The 16,709-nt window shown below is 43.6% G+C and overlaps 1 long non-coding RNA gene and 1 other non-coding gene across 4 annotated transcripts; one reads left to right on the forward strand and one right to left on the reverse strand.

Annotated features, from left to right (window-relative positions):
* The first annotated feature begins 1,045 nt into the window (after positions 1–1,045).
* On the forward strand, positions 1,046–12,694 carry LOC125406168 (uncharacterized). 3 transcript variants are annotated; one of them, XR_014997058.2, is made up of 4 exons: positions 1,046–3,463; positions 6,605–6,666; positions 7,249–9,807; positions 9,907–12,694. It is a non-coding gene; the product is annotated as an uncharacterized LOC125406168 (long non-coding RNA). The 3 variants fall into 3 exon arrangements; XR_007233828.3 differs by having other exon boundaries at positions 1,053–3,463; positions 7,249–7,529; positions 9,651–12,694; XR_014997057.2 differs by having other exon boundaries at positions 1,049–3,463; positions 7,249–12,694.
* A 1,996-nt stretch (positions 12,695–14,690) lies between these two features.
* Positions 14,691–14,797, reverse strand: LOC125406223 (U6 spliceosomal RNA). Its single transcript, XR_007233853.2, has one exon. It is a non-coding gene; the product is annotated as a U6 spliceosomal RNA (small nuclear RNA).
* Between the last annotated feature and the right edge of the window lie 1,912 nt (positions 14,798–16,709).

A 16,709-nucleotide genomic window follows, 5' to 3' on the forward strand; every position in this document is an offset into this window, starting at 1 on the left:
CTTCCCTTTGCCTCTGTGGCTCCTTCCTTGTACAGCTGGATGTTGCCCACAGGAACCATAGAAATCTGCAGCCACGAGGGCCATGTCCAGCAGTTGTGGTTTACCAGGCCTGAAAGACCTCTGCCTTCTGGATGGGATCGCGTTGTGTGGGATGAGGATCGGTGTGAAAACAGGCTTCATGAAACAATAACACGTTAGAGTGGACAGAAGCCATTTAGTCCAGCTCTATGTTTCACGGATGAGAATGCAGTGCAGGAAATTTATAAAACTTCATGGTCATATATATGTCTTCCAGCTGTGGTATAGTCTCCCCTTAGGCCTGATGCTATGATAGTTTCCTTATCCCAAAGACAGGTGAAATAGAAGAAGTTCCCTGGTAAGATTTCCTTAGTCTCCTTCCTTTTCTGTACCCATTCTTGCTTTGGAAAGTACCGTCAAACACTGAGTAGCATTCCTGGGCTCTGGGCCCCTTTGGAAATACAGGCAGTGGCTTGGTCTGCTTGCTCTGGCATGGAGGTTGTTCTCACGCCAGCATAGAAAGCCTCCATCCCGTACCCCAAGACCCTGCCTTGAAGACACCCAGCAGTCAGTGGATGGGCGGGTTTCTTCTCTCTGTCCCCTTGCCATTCAGTTTACATGCATCTCCTAAAGGCAAGCGCAGGTGACGGTTGTGTTTCTTGCTCTCTTGCACTTGGGGCTCTTCCAAGTTCCATTTTGAAATCTATTTGTTGGTAAATTCTGATTAATTCAAAAGACTTCTTTTGGACAATCTTCAGCCTGGCAGCAAAGTTCAGTGTCCAGGATATGTTCTCTGCCTCATTGAACCTTGCCATGAGATTACCGCTCATTCCCCTCTGCCTTTCTATACAGGAATAAAGTGAACAGACTTAAATAATAGGTATTATAGTAGGATTTTTTTAGCTAAATTGTGAAAAATAATATCCATAAATGTGACTTTTTAAAACCTGATTCTGGATTTCTACACAATGGCTAAAGATTCTCATTTACAATGGATGTTTCATTAAGAGTAGACTATGACTTATTCCTACTTTAATTTTATTTGTGTGAGATAAATTTACGTACTTTTGCTGCATTATCATGATGAATTTTCTGTATATGCTTATAAGGTTTTTCCTTTTCCTTTTCTTTTCTTTTGAGACATCTAACTATCCACTTTCAGCCTGATAAGCCAAAGACCGTACTATCATTTATTTTTCAAAACTTAAAACTTGACAGTAATGTTCTTTTCCTCCAAATTGTGTGGCTTTGATGTTCATTATCTTAAGGTTCATAATACATTTCCTCCCTATCATCAAAGCCCTAAAACTTGTTTTGGCTCAGACATCTCCAGAGACTGAGTTCATTCCTTCAGTTCGTCTGTCAGGTTCTTCCTTCAGAACAATTTGTCTGGATATCCCAAGGCCCCATTCCTCAGATACATGTCTCCATTCTCCCCTCTCTTCTCCTCTCCTCCCCATGCCACTGTCTCCACCTTATGCAGGCAGTTGCTTCTAGAACACTCAGTTCAAGGATTATTTGTGAAAATTCTCATGGAATAGCCAATCACCTATTTCTCTGAATTAGGAATTTCGAAGCCAGCCTTTAATCTGTGTTTCTCAACGGACACCCTTGCTGAACTTAAAATGCCCCTGATGGGGAGGGGGAGAATGGTTTTATTTTTAATCCTGGGTAAAATAGGGCATCTTTGTTCATAATACCTGGCAATCACGAGACTTAGAAACTTCCCCAAAAAACTTCTAACCAAAGACAGTTCCTTGACCAGTTTAACAAAACGTTAATATGCTTAAGTTCCGCCCTACACTCATGCCCTCACTGAGCAGGCTTTGGGAAAGAGCAGTCATAACATGGAGGGTGGACACCTCTCAGGTGCCTATCAGAAGGTGCCATGGAGTATGGATTTGGCCATCCAAATCACCAAAAGAATATGGCTTCTGTTACCCCCAGCTACAGGGTTTCCGTTCAGGCACCAGAAAATCTGTTATCGCGTGCCACCCCATAATTGTCTGTCCCCTCCCAGTTATTAAGGAAAGGAACCCTTGGTCTCTAAATCGAGTTTGTCAAATACTGAACTACAAATGGGCATGAGATTGATTAGCGTTCTTCCTACTGACACAAACTCTCGAACCTCCCTCCATGCAGTGCTAGCAACCTATTTTTTTCTTAAAAAGGGACAAAGGGCTCTAAGATGGTAGCAAGGTTTGGCACTTGGAACAAATAATGGCTCACCCAGCACTGTTGCTGCCATTCTGTCCTGTCACTTGTCCAAGCCCTGCCCTTGTCTAGCTTTCCTTTGACCTTGATACAAGCCAGGAACGTAAACACGGAGACTCTTATAATGGCTCCTTTGTGTTCATATCTTTGCTTTCTTCCCAAAGATCCTTAAAGGCACAACACACAAAGCCAGGAGCCCAGGTACTCGGCTCTCAACCCGCTTGCTGACTGCTGGACCGTGGTAACAGGATAACTGGATTCTTAACGTTCAGATTTACTGATAGCAGAATTCGCTTCCTACCTATGGCGCTGCAAGTGTTAAGCGATTAGTCTGACGCCGGAGAGGGAGTGAACTGGTCAGAATTCAGGCTGTTTCACAATAGGCTTGGTCTATGGAGTTATCTCCAGACATGTTCTCTGTTAGGGCTAGATAAACCGCTGTTGATACTCGCTATTAATTGATAACCAGCTGGGACTTTCCACTAGAGAGAAATAGAAACACAGTAAGCAATTCCTCTGAGCTGTTTTATCTTTTGACTCAAGTCAATCCTGGGGTTATCTTTTTGAGAAAGTCGAAACACCTTCAAGGATTCAGTATTCGTTTGTGGAATGTGCAGACATTTGTAAAGTATCTCTGTACTAAAGGACCGAGGGAGGAGGAACTCATGAATAAAGGAGGACCCGGAACTGGGATGTAAAGAATGACTCAGACCCACACAGTGAACTGGGAAACAAGACGGGCATCGTAGCCAGGAAGTGCTTCTGTACACAGTATGTTTCAGACTCAGAAGGGGTTAAAAATATGTGGATAATTAGGATCAAGGAAAAAAAGAGAGATCTGTAAAGCTGATATCCTCAAATAAAATCCTCTACTTCTGTAAAAAGCTCACGGCTGTCAGCATTTGGCTGGAAACACCCAGGCCCAGGATTTTCCTGACTGAAAAATCTACTCTCACCTGTGTGAGTGCTTGTCTGATCCAGACAAAGAGTGCGTGACACCGGTGTCTCTTTTCTGGAGGGTCTATATTTAGAACACATCATCTAATCTGAAATTTATAAATTCTAAAGAGAGCCCTTACTGAAATATGGACAAGTCTTTGTTAGTGAGGGAATGGCATCAGATGACAAGCTTCTTTCTTTCTTCTTCTTCTTCTTCTTTTTTTTTAATACTATTTGAACACCCAGAAGCATAAAGCCTACTGCCCTTTTGCCATGGAGCTTGCAGCTTGGCGTGAGTAACTTTGTTGGTTTTATTGATTGATTGATTGATTGATTGATTGATTGATTTATGTATTATGTATACAGTGCAGGCCAGAAGAGGATACCAAGTCTCATTACAGATGGCTGTGAGCCACCATATGGTTGCTGGGAATTGAACTCAGGACCTTTGGAAGAGCAGGCAAAGCTCTTAACCACTCAGCCATCTTCTCCAGACAAGTTTCTTTATCAGGGAATAGATACCTGCGATGGATAAAATATGGGAGGAGACAGAGATGTGTTTCAAGGTATGAGGTCAGAAAAGTCAAGCAATTCTGTGGAAACCAGTCATGAGCCTCTCAGTGTAGAGTGCTTTGAGTAATACTTGGCGATTCTCAAATAAAAATTCTCAAGTTTCTGGAAGGCTTCCTCCTTCCCTTCTGCCCCACTGTCTTTGCTCTCATTCTCCTCACACTGCCCCCCCCCCCCCAAACTGGTAAATGGGAAGAAGGAAGTAGCTATGACTACAACTTGCAGGATTTTGAGATGTAAATGATGGCATAGCTTCCAGTGGGACGTGGTAGGCATAGTGACCCCTGCCTACTAGTCTCTGTCTACCAGTGGTGTGTAACTAGTGAGCTAGTTCTCTGTCTCTGCTGCCAGAGTCCCAGTGACCCCAGGAGCCTCGCAGGCACTTCCTCCTCAGAAAACAAGGCATAAGACCTCAATGCTCCCTGTGACTAGCCAGGCTCGTGGCAGACTGACTTAATAGAAAGGAGTTGTTTTCTTCTTGGATGACCCCTCCACCTGTTCAAAGACCTCGAAGGCACAAATATCATTATGTGTGACTCTTCTGTGCCCCTTCATCATGCTAGATACAAACATATGTGTGCACACACATATACACATTCATACACACACTCACACACATACACACACACACACTCATACGCACACACTCACTCTCTCTCTCTTACACACACACACACACACACACACACACACACACACACACACACAGGAGTTCTGGGAATTGTCTGGCTCCTCTATCTGTGAGAGGAATCAGTAGGGTGTAAGGTCTTAGCACTTCATTTCTAGAAGAAATTTATTTATTATTTTTTGAAAATTTACTCTCAAGACAACAGCCTTATAGATAGATCTGATTTTAAACATTAGAAGCAACGCTATCTGGGCTTTCACAAATAGAAATCCCTACTTTTTTCCTAGCTGTGCCATCTGGCTGTGCCTGCATCCCCGCCTACATAATCACACACATACCCATGGACATACTGTAGCCAAAGGGGACGCTAATAAAGTCAGAAAGTGAGAGAATGGCACACTCGCATATCCAGGAGTTTTAGATAGTGCCTGAAAAGAATTAATGAATCTCTCTAAACTCACCAAAGCGGCGCTATTGAGATTTCTGAAGCCGTGTGAAAACACATCCATGCTTAGTCAGGACATCCAGCTGTCTGTCTCTTTAGCATGAGACAGACACAGGAAAGAAGTAAAGCCATTGGAAAATAGGCATTTTGTATCTAACACTTACCTAAGTTCTCACGTGCCTTTCAGCATTAGGAGTATAGCAGCCGCCAAGATTTAATCTTGGGGAGGCTAGCAACACTCCATATTCCAGTAGTTCTTTCCCTTGCTTTAGAAAAAAGGGAGGGAGGAAGGGAGGGAGAAGAAGGAAAAGGAAGGAAAGGGGAGGGAAGAGGAGAGGAGGAGAGGAGAGGGGAGGGGAGAGGAAGGGAGGGGAGGAGAGGAGAGGAGAGGGAGAGGAGAGGAGAGATTTGGTCTACTCTATGTAGCCCGTGGGTTGTATACAATACAGGCCCCATTCACAGCCTTTTCTAATGACTGGTGAACAGATGACCTCCATCCATGGAAAATGAGAATAATTTGTGAACAGCTTTCTGAAATACACGGTCCCAACCTCAGTTGGTCCCAACCTCAGTTGCTCTTTATGAACTAAATCGTCCTCTTCAGATTCCCGTGTTAAGGCTTTAATTCTCTTCTAGAAGGCATTTGGAGAGCTCTAAGAGGGCCATACATGGTAAGGAAGTCATTGGGGTGTGGGCATAGTCCAGAAGCACTGAGAAAGGGGAGAAGAGGGAAAGGAGGAGGAGGAAAAGCAAGGAGAGAGAGAGAAAGGTCAGACTCTACAAGTCCATACAGAGGACAGGTCATGTGAGGATTCAAGGAGGTGGCAGCTTGTAAGCCATGAAAGGAAGTGGCCTCAAAAATGGCACCAGGCAGCACTTCGATCTCAGTCTTTTGGCCACCAGAACAGTAAAAAACTAATTTCTGTCGCTTCAGTTAACTATGACATCCCAAAGAGTCTAACACACTGGCCACTGCAGAGATCAGCATTGCTGGCAAGAAGGATTTAAGCAGAATCACTTTCAACGTGGCCAAGTAGGTAGGCGTGTGTGTGTGTGTGTGTGTGCGTGTGTGTGTGTGTGTGTGTGTGTGTGAATGTGTGTGTGTACAAACAAACATATGCATGAAACACATGTCTGTAAAGCACGCATGAAGGAAAACACTTGTGTTGTGCTCTGAAGTCCACGCCTAAGGTTTGTGGAAAGTAGATTTTCAATAGCTTGCAGGCTTCGTTGTAGTCGGTTGAAAAAATGAACAGAGAAGTTTCTTGAACAAAATGTGTGCTAGCCTAGCATCAGGTGACACTCATAGTCTTTTCATGAAGACTCTCTATGATTCTGAGTAACTTGAACTAAGATGTAGGGCATACTAGAAGTTACTCTCACATCGTGGGTTGGTGACAGAATGGCTCATTTGTTTGAAACAGAAGGAATTAGCTATTGAAGCCGTTGGAAGGGAATTCTTTCCCTTTTTCTCCTTTACCTTAAAATCTATTATACATTGCGAGCTTACAGGGAGCTAATGCTTTAGCTTATTCACCAGCCTCCGAACACTTGGAGGAGGAAATTATGTTGCTTCCAGTGCTTTCTATTCTCATGACCCTGGACACATTCTCCTAACTCTGTGTATCAGGGGCCAAGTCATGGAACTCATGTCTGAGACTGCAGTAGAGGACAAATGAGACATTACACTCAAAGTCCGTAAGTCAGTATCTGGCACAGACTAGAAGCTTAATCAATGACAGACATGTCAACACTGTATCGATACTATTTTTTTTACATTTGTTTTACAGATGTAAATGCTAAATTTAAACCCACTCAAGTCTCTTGCATGAAGTTGCACAGCTAAACAGTGGTAAGTTCAGGGCTCAACTCCATCCTCCCGACACCAAAGTCTAAGTGTTTCGAATCACCCCACCCATTCCTTTTCTCTTCCAGCAAAGGAGATCTGAACGGTGTACTCTCGCTGTGGGATAGCCCCTCTGTAGGCTGGGACTATATTTTATTACCGTTGGTTAATAAAGAAGAGGCTTTGGCCTATAGCAAGGCAGGCTAGAACTGCGTGGGAAAGCCAAGTAGATACAGGGAGAAGATGGGCGGTGTCAGGGAGATGCCAGGGAGCCCCTGGAGCAACATGATATACTAGAGAACAGGCAAGGCCATGAAGCCACGTGACAAAATGTAGATTAATAAATAGAAATGGGTTCATTTAAGTTGTAAGAGCTCGTTAGTAATAAGCCTGAGGAATAGGTCAAACGGTTTGTAATGAATATTTAGCCTCTGAATGATTATTTGGGCAGAAAAGCCTCTGTTTACACTCTCTTACCAACAGAGCAGAGAAGCAATCAGTAAGAAGTCATGATTACTCCAAGGAGAGTTGTTGCTTCCAGGCTGAGATGATGACTGAGCCATCTTAACCTTTCTTTGTGTCTTCTAGAGCCTCCTTTTCCTTCCTCCATTCAGAAGCTGGGGAAGAAATGGCAACGGAATGAAAAGGCTAGATAAACACGTTCGGCGATGATCCTAGGAAAGAGGATTTTGTTTGCATCAAATGTTGATAAAAAAGATCATAGACAGCCCTTTTGATGTTGCTCTCTCCACGATTAGGACTAGATTCAAGTGCATGACTCATGGAAATGACCCAGGCAGGAAGAATGAGTCACCTCGCCTTTTTGGACCTTCTGGCCACAGTTTCTCCTGGGATCAACATCACCATGGGTAGGCGGGTCCTGCGCCACCTGCTGTAGACCGTCCTCATTGGCTGGGAAATGCTCAGAACAAGGGGGAGTCTGGGAGAGTGAGAATCCTTGAACCCTCAAAGGGCTGCCCTGTAATCGTTCCAAAAGCATTTTCTGCTATCAGCTTGGAAGCCTCTTGTCCATTTCATCACTTTCAACTCCCGAGTCTACCCTCACTGCAGGCTAATCCATCCTGAAGGGCGGACACACGCTTCACAGATGCCCGCTATAATCCTTGCCTCCCGCTTCAAGTTAGCTAGCCAGCTTGGGTTTGGACATCCTCCCAAGAGCTGTATCTCTGTGCCTTTGCTGTTGCTATTGATCTGTTGGAATCTACCCACTGTGTTTCTTTCTAGGACTGAAATGCCCCCAGTTAAGACCTATACCCTGTGGTTCAATCCTGGGAGCCAGAGAGGTAAAAGGTTGCCACATCTCTTAGCCCACTTTGTCCTGAACCTATAGACTTCCGCTTGGTCGAGAGTCATTGGATGCCCTGAAAACCCCAGGCTTGACATCAGCTTACTCCCGACGAGTCTACTTCTGTACGACCTTTCCTTGTTCTCCCTTCCTCTTGTCTGCTTGTGGTTTTGGCATCTTTGAGGATCAGGCCAATTCAGAGTTCAATGAACTGCAAGGCAAACTGGAGACTCTCTGTCTAAGCTCTGGGGCAGCCGCTGCTCAGTTTGGACCATTTGAAGACAAAAGGGAAGCACAGAAACAGAAAATATCTTAGACTTTGATATTTAGAGAGAAACCTAAAATAGTAGATCTCCTTCTTTGGCAGTGAAATGATTCGATAGTCAAAACTTTGAATTAATAAGAATTTTCAAAGCAGTCAGTGCAGACTAAAAGGAAAGCCATGTGGGGTAGTTTGTAGCTTGCCTGCTGCTAACATGGCCTTTTGTGTAACTTTTATGACAGAATCTGGCTCATCCAGTTTGTATCCTCCTCTCTTTGAGCAGACAGCTGAATTCTGGTTCTCATGCTAATTTGCAGTTAGACCAAGAGATCATTGATAGAAGCCAGAGACCCCATAGCTCTGCCAGCCACATAGACTCCGTAGCCAGGCACCTCCTCCATTTACCAAGTTCCTCCTCTCTGCTAGCCCAGGAAATCTGAAATTGGAAGGATTTGCAGATGAACCCCCAACACATACCACACAGAGCCTCGAAATGCACTCTGAGGAGAAACAAAAATCCTCTGAGATTTGGGGAACATTTATCTATAACTATTAGCTGAACTGGATTCTTGTAATGTTAGGGCATTTTCCTCCTCGTATGAGAGTAATTTTTTTTTTAGTCCAGTTGATCTTTCAGTATTGAAACTTCAAAAATAAGGAAAATGATGTTTTCCTCAAACTAATGAGATTTTAAAAAGAAGTAATATTTGGCCAGGCGGTGGTGGCGCACGCCTTTAATCCCAGCACTTGGGAGACAGAGACAGATGGATCTCTGTGGGTTCAAGACCAGCCTGGTCTACAAGAGCTCCAAAGCTACAGAGAAACCCTGTCTCGAAAAACAAAACAAAACAAAAAACAAAAAAAAGAAAAGAAAAAAGAAAATATCTTCATATCCAAACTGTTTCCAATAATCAATTCTATTACTAGAGAAAAAAGTGTTCCCTGCTATAAAGCTGGCTCACGGCTTTATCCAGGGCAAGAGAGATGTCTGGGCATCAGTCGCTCGCTCGTCTCCATCAGGAGTCTTTTCTATTGGTGGTTGATCCAGAATCCTGTCATTTCTCAGTCGCCTAAATGCCTGGATGTTGGGTAGAAGTTACAGTGTTCTCTCACACTGTCCCAACACTTCAGTTTGTTTACTATTCTACACCTATAGCTTTTAGAATCTTTAAACTCCTATTTATAACATTCATTTTTCCAAAAGGAAATGCACTGCATTAAAGCATTTAACTATTCCATTTAAAATAATTTCCTCTGGTGGCAACTTGAATAATTTCTAAATGAGTAAGATACATATGAACAATAAATCAGGAGAATCCTGCAGAAAGCAATTTTTTTGTGTTCTTTGGAGACTTGAGCTACACAGTTGGGTCAAAGAGTGTCGGGGCACATTCTGAAGTATCCCTCCCTGTCTCTAAAAAGGATGTCTTCCTTTGTATGACCACACTGCTCTCTGCTTGTCAAGACAGCCACCTGCCGATTGCGATGACTCTCTAGTCCTAGAAAAGCTCCTCTCCCTGGATAGTTGAATGTCCTTGGAAGGGACCTTCCTTCTCATCTACCCGGTGTTAACTCAGAAGTAAGCAGACAGTCCTCATCCTGGAAAGAATATCTAACAACAAGAAGAATGGTGAACACTTCTTGGTTGCTATCTTCATTTTGTTTCTCTTCCCAGCAGATACTCAGCACGACGCTATAAGGAAGTACAAGGCAAGTGTGGGTTTTCCACCATCGTTTTATTGCTGAAACAGCTAAGGTCATGGCGAAGTTAAACATTTACAGAAAGTTGCAGAACTGGCAAAGGTGACTGACTGCAGAGCCACTTCACCTCAACTGCTGCACCATCCTGACAAGGCCAGGTCAGGTGGAACATGGCAGCTATCCTGGGCTTTACAAGCACACAGCTAGGTCAGCCTCTTCAAACAGTCCCTGAAAGAAGTCCTTAGGATATCTGCAGACTGAACAATGAAAAAGGGTTGTTTTTAAGGCATTGGGTGTCAATCCTTAGCATAGGTAGAAGGGGGCCATTTATGTGGGTGGAGCATCCTTGGATGGAAATATGTGAACAGAACAAGAAAGGAAGGGGTTTGGAGTTTACCACACATTACCCCTAGCAGGGGAGGAGAAACAGTGAGATTGGCATGCTTGTAGCAGAGGAGGTGGAAGTAGAAGAATTCGTGTGGGAGAGAGATGTTCAGTCCAGGGACAGCGTGACCCACATCCCACCTAAAACCACTGGAGATCTAATCTACACAGACCTCAGGGGGACGGGGCAAGGCAATGTGTTCCCCTTTTCACCCACGCTCAGCCCTTCATGGGAACTGAACTGCATCCTGGGAGCTAAGGAAAAGAGCCGCCCCCGACTCTCCGTGTGCACACTCATCAAAGACTTGCATCATCCAGGCAGGTTCTTCTGCAGAGGATAGTAAGAACAGGAGAAGACTCAAGGTTTAGAAGAGATACCAACTGCGTGGCAGGTCCAAGTGGTCCAGGTTAACTCTAAACATCAAATGGAGTTGCTTTAGGGCTATTCATTTTCAACATTACAAACTATTCCAGATCTTTTGCATTTCCATACTAATTTAGACTCTACTCAGTTTCTACACACACACATACATGGCATACTAGCAACCAACTGGATTTTGACTGAGATTGTGTTTAAAGATTTTTGATGTTTTAAGGGTGGAGAGCCATAGGCAATAGGTGAATGGATGGTGTAGGTGTGTTTGATAAACGCTTATTCACAAAGGCAGGTGGTGGGCTGGACTTGTCTCAGTCACAGCTTTTTTACTTCTGTTACAGGTCATCTTGCACCTACCCTCTTCACACAGCGACCCTTCCAATACACAAACAGAATCCCTGTATTGATTTAACTCTTCCTCTTTTTTTGACTCAGTAATAGTTTGATATTTTTAGTGTGCAAACATTCTACTTGCTATTAAGTTTGTATAGCTTTTATGTTATTATAAATGTACTCAAAGAGATTAGTGAAGTTTCAGTGAAATCTATTTTAAGAAGTATGGGGATTTATAATTTATTCCTTATTATCAAGAATATAACATTTTGGCTACTAAGGAAGGCTAAAAATAGAGGTAGAATAACATTTAAAACTCAATCTGGGCCATTTCAGGATAAAATTAATTTGCTCTTTACCCCATCAGTTTAGTGCTTCCATATGAGACTTGTGGAAGAGCAAGTCTAAGGGCAGAAATTGCAGAATGTGAATCATGATTGCTCAGCTCTCCACACTCCACAGGGAGGCTGAAAATGACTGCATAATTTGTTTTGGATGGCTTACTTGAGATAGTCAAGAACATTGCCATCTAATATATTCTGTTTATGGCATCCTTAAGAGAGGTTTGTAGGTCATAGACACGCTTCTAAGTGGTCATCAAATTAGCTCAGGGATTAAAATGTGACCACCAAATTTTCCCGAGTGAAAGGCAATAAAAAGTAGTAGCACATGCCTGTAATTTCAGCAGCCAAGAGGAAGAGGCAGGAGGATCACAATTTCCAAGCCAGCCTGAGCTTTGTAGCCTGAACAAAACCAAACACCTTCAACGGTTAAGAGCCCTTGGTCTTGATTCTGGACGATAATGCAGTGGTGAAGAACTTGGAGTCGTTCTGCCACTCGTAGCTTGAGAGAGCTTGGGCGAGCTTGGGCGAGCTTGGGCATGTCATTTTAGCTTCCTAAGATCACGATGAATGAGACCTCTGTAAAACTCTTCAGAAGCCATCAGGACCTCCATAGATAATCAACAAAAGACATTAAAACCCTGTTCCCTATTATACTCACTACTAGGAAAGCGAAGTGGGCAGTGACGACTAAGATGTTTGCTGTAAAACTTACTCCCCTGGCAAGCATCGTCTGATGCCTACCAAAGACCTTAACACAAACGTAAGGAAGAAAATACAAAATATGAGACATGTCTTCACTTGGAGAAGGATGGGCTGGTTAGAGGGTGGCGGGTGCTGGCAGGGTGGAAGCAGGCAAAACCTCCTCAGTGGGTCGCAGCCTGAGGGAGAAACGAGCAGAAAGCCAGTCTCAGAGGTAACTCTATCCCATCACCATAGGGAGGGGCAGAAACCTTTTTAAAAGCCTTGCTTTTGACCTTCGGACCCCAAATACACTATTCTCTGCTTCACGTCAAGGCCTCAAAAGAAGACTCCAAGAGTTTTTCTAAAATGCATGCCACAGTGGGGCTTGCAAGAGCTAAGGTTGTCCTGGTTGGAAGTAGCTCACCTTTATGTGGGACCAACAACAGGCTAGGAATACCCAGCATCCGACACACAGAGGCTAGAGGTTAAATCTGAAAGACCAAGCATTTCCAATAGTTGTGACTCCACAGGAAACAGTGACTAGGATCATGCTTTTTTATGTGGATAAATTTACCCCCTTTCGAGAAGGAAAACGGCCTGCTCTGTAATATAAATAAACAATCTTATGTACAGCTACTTTAAAGAAATGCATACATTTCTCTTTCATCGTGTTTTATTTTGGCTCCATTTTGTTATAAATTTATGTACGTGATCGTTTATGGGGAAGAAATCCAAGAATTTAGTGCTTAGTGGTGTGAGGTATGAAGGATGCTGACAAATGCTTTCTCTATTTCTCTCTCTCTCTCTCTCTCTCTCTCTCTCTCTCTCTCTTTCTCTCTCTCTCCCCTCCCTCCCCACCCTGTGTGTATGTGCGTGTGTGTGTGTGTACAGACTGCCATCTTTCTATGCCTATCTTTGCATTTTTTACATTAATGGATTTCCCTGTGTCAAATTTCGGTCAAAGCTGTTTGCCGCTCCTCTGGGACTCAGCATTCCTTGCTCACTGCGTCAGTGGTATGCCAAGCAAAGGCCCGCTACACAGTTCATTGCATTTTCTTTAGCTAAAATGACTTGAGGGGCTGGAGAGATGGCTCAGGCATTAGGAGCACTTGCTGCACCCCCAGAGGACACGGTTTGGTTTTGTGTTGGACAAACTCACAGGCTTCTGTGACTCCAGCTCCTGGGATATAGTGGTCTCTTCTGGTCCCTGTGAGCATCCTGCACATGTGGCATACATCAACCCTCACATATGAATACATACACAAATTACTCAATTGCTTAGTTAATCTGAAAAGTAAATAAATAGATTGACTTGAGCATCTCTCTAGGAACTGAGAAGAAACACACTTTCTACACTCAGTCATCCCATCTCAGGTGCAAGTCGACAAAAATCTGCCTTTCTGCCTCCACCCCAACTCCCAAAGTGCCTTGGCAGCAACTGCTAACTTGTATGAGTCCCTTTATGGGACTCTACATAATTGTAGAATTGTAACCCTACACAATTCAGACATGGGGTCTCTAGGTATTCTCTATGCGTGTGGGTCTACAGAGTTTCACCCTCGATTGCCTTCTGCTACCCCAACACTGGATATCCTACATGTCCTACATATGGATGTCTCACCAGCTTGCTGGGGCTTCTACCTCTCTCAGGGTTTTCATAGGGAAATCCTAAAATGTCTGCTTCTAAACTAGTTTCTATTCCCACCATCCATGGAAGACATGATGCTACATGCCAAAGATACCATAAGACATGTTCCCTGCTCTCCCAGACTTCATGGAATAGAAACATGTACACATGAAATCAGCCACTGAAATGATGTGATGTATTTAGTGTGTAGGAGTGGAGATCTAACCACTTCCTTCAAGTCAACCACTTCCCCAGATCTCCTCTACAGTCTAGCCTTGGAAAATACCTTTGACAGAATTGAGGGGCCCCAAGAATAAAAGATGTAACAGGCTGCAGCAAATCTCAGGCAGACCCTGAGACAAAAATTCAAGTGTAGGTAGATTAGGGTGATGGAGATGTTACCAGGAGGGAAATGGGAAATCAGACCAGAGGGAAGACAGTCAAAAGGGGAGGGCTATCAAGTTGGCTCCCCCACGGGATGACAACTGCAGCTAATCCCTCAGAAAGTTCTGGGAAGCAACGTAAAACACCACCAGTCATCCACTAGATGGTAAAGAGCTGGGGTATTTATACATCGAATCCTATCAGTCATTGGTAGAGGGCAGTTACTTCGGGACACTGGTTAGAGCCAGGACTCTACTAGGAAATACACAGGAAGATTTCCACGAAGGAAAGAGGTAAATATCTATTACAAGAATATACATATACATTACTAGTGCAAAGGATAAATATGAGTATATATACATGTAAGTATCAAGAACATGCAATACAACTTTTAAATAACAATAGGATAGGCAATATTGCATTGTAAATTGAATAAAAGCAAAGGGTAGTCACACCGCACTATCTCTAGCTTTTGTAGATTTTTTTAAATTTAAAATTTAAAAAGTCACACAACTGTCACGCACATTCAGAGGGCCTAGTTCAGTCGTATGCAGGTTCCCCAGCTGCCAGTCCAGAGTCAGTGAGCTCCTGGTAGGTGGGGTTAGCTGTCTCTGTGGGTTTCCCCATCATAAAAGCATATGAGACAGTTCATGAATGTGTGTGTCATCCTTGTGTAGGGGCCATGCTAATCTTCTCTGTACCGTTCCAATTTTAGTATGTATGCTGGCAAAGCGAGCACTCTGGCTTTTGTTGAATGTTTGTCTGTAGTTGATCTGTTATTTGTTGATTTTTTTTATTCATGTAGACAAATGAAACTGAGTTGTGCATGAAATTTGCCAGGAAATGATGTCTTTGCTGAGCCAGACAACTGGTGAACACCGGAAGTCTATTTCTTCAATGTTGTTTTGTGCAAGTCACACTGTGACTACATTCAAGTGTAAAGCATTAGGATTTACACACATGAGGAACTACTGAAACAATAATTTAAAAATGATACTCATTACCACGGGTCGAGGCTCTGAAAGGTGCTGTCTCTAAGGGAGACGCATACTCAGTCACAAATCACACAGAACGTCCTCAACTTCGCAAGTAATAAGGTGAGGCAGACAAAATCTAGGCTTGCAAAATTTTATTTCTTCTCTTACTGTGTTTTAAGTACAAAGACCTTTTACTAGAGTTCAGGAAAAAGCAAAACAGGGCAGACAAGCTCCAATTCACAGCAGGCTCGGGGAGGATGGTGTACAGAGGAGGAGAGGAAGCCATGCCTTTTAAGATAGAAAGTCAGCAAGAAGCCAAGTGGCGAGGTGAAGGATGGGGTAGGGTGGAACTTCAGAAAAAGAAATTCTACCCCCTGGGGTGAAACCCACATTCTGCTCTGGTGACAGAGAACCTGAGAGTAGAAAGCTTGGGGTCCTAGGGTAAAACCAAGTACTACTGTTCTATGAAAAGACCATAGTAGTAAAATGACTCCTAATGACATTCTGCTACACTCATAGATCCGGGCCTTGCTCAGCCATCATCAGAGAGGCTTCCTCCTGCAGCAGATGGGAGCAGAGATCCCTCCAAGGGAGTTGCACTGGGGAAACAAACTACTCTTGAGAGCAGGCTGCATGCCCAGCTGTAGATGGCCCACAGAAACCAACTCAATGGCATCTTTGAAGTTTCCCTGTCTCATAATGTCATGTCGGGGTTTTTTCTTTTTTAACTTGATCTTTTCTTTATTTTTTTTTATTTTTATTTTATCTTTTTTACCCTACAGGTCCTTTGTACATATCTTATAGCTTCTGGTTTTGTGTTTGTCCCAGATCTCGGGACCTGAATCTGATCCCCCAAACCTACATAAGAGTAAAAAGAGAGAACCAGTGCCCCAAAAGTTGTTCTCTGACCTCCACATGTGCACTGTGGCGTTCACACCCATACACATACACACCACAGATAAACACACACACACACACACACACACATAATAGAAATATTAAAAATAGGCCAGTGTGTATTAATGACTGTCCATCACTCTGAAGTGTACTCTGGGTGGCCTCTCCCTGGGATGTCACCACAGAACAGTGACAAATTCCTCAGTGCCCACTGCTTTCCCACTTCTGAACCAGCAGCTGTGTTCCTCTCCCAAGTCCTCCCGTCTGGGCAGTTGTAGCATAGAGCAACGATATCCTGGTGGGGTGCAAAGTGCTACATTAACAATGCATTGGGTGAGTGAGAGATACTCCTCAAGGGGGTTGGGTGGAGTCATCCCCAAAGCCACATCTCAGAACCTCTGGTTGCTTCGTATTCCCACTAATGGACTTCCTGGTGTAGATGGCCAGTCCCAGAGAGCCAAGACAAATGAATGAAGACGTCCTTGTCATGCTTGGGTCTAGCCTTGAATTTATCTTTAGATTGCCCTGTGCGTATAACAAAAAGAATACAAATAAGTAATCCAATAAATATGCACCACTAAGACCTACCTCGCTAATATTTTGTGGGTTTCAGGGATTGGATTTGTTCAGTGTTGCCTTAGAAACAAATGGTTAGTCTGGCATACCATTATTTAAAACATGGCTGGAGTTGAAGAGATAGGCAGTCAGACATCATAAGCCTGAATGACCAAGGGATGCAGAGTTCCTGCACACTGTGTTAGGCAGTTGCTTAGCGAC

This window comes from Myodes glareolus, chromosome 15 (genome assembly GCF_982192425.1).
Source record: "Myodes glareolus chromosome 15, mMyoGla1.1, whole genome shotgun sequence".
In the NCBI taxonomy this organism is placed as follows: domain Eukaryota; kingdom Metazoa; phylum Chordata; class Mammalia; order Rodentia; family Cricetidae; genus Myodes; species Myodes glareolus.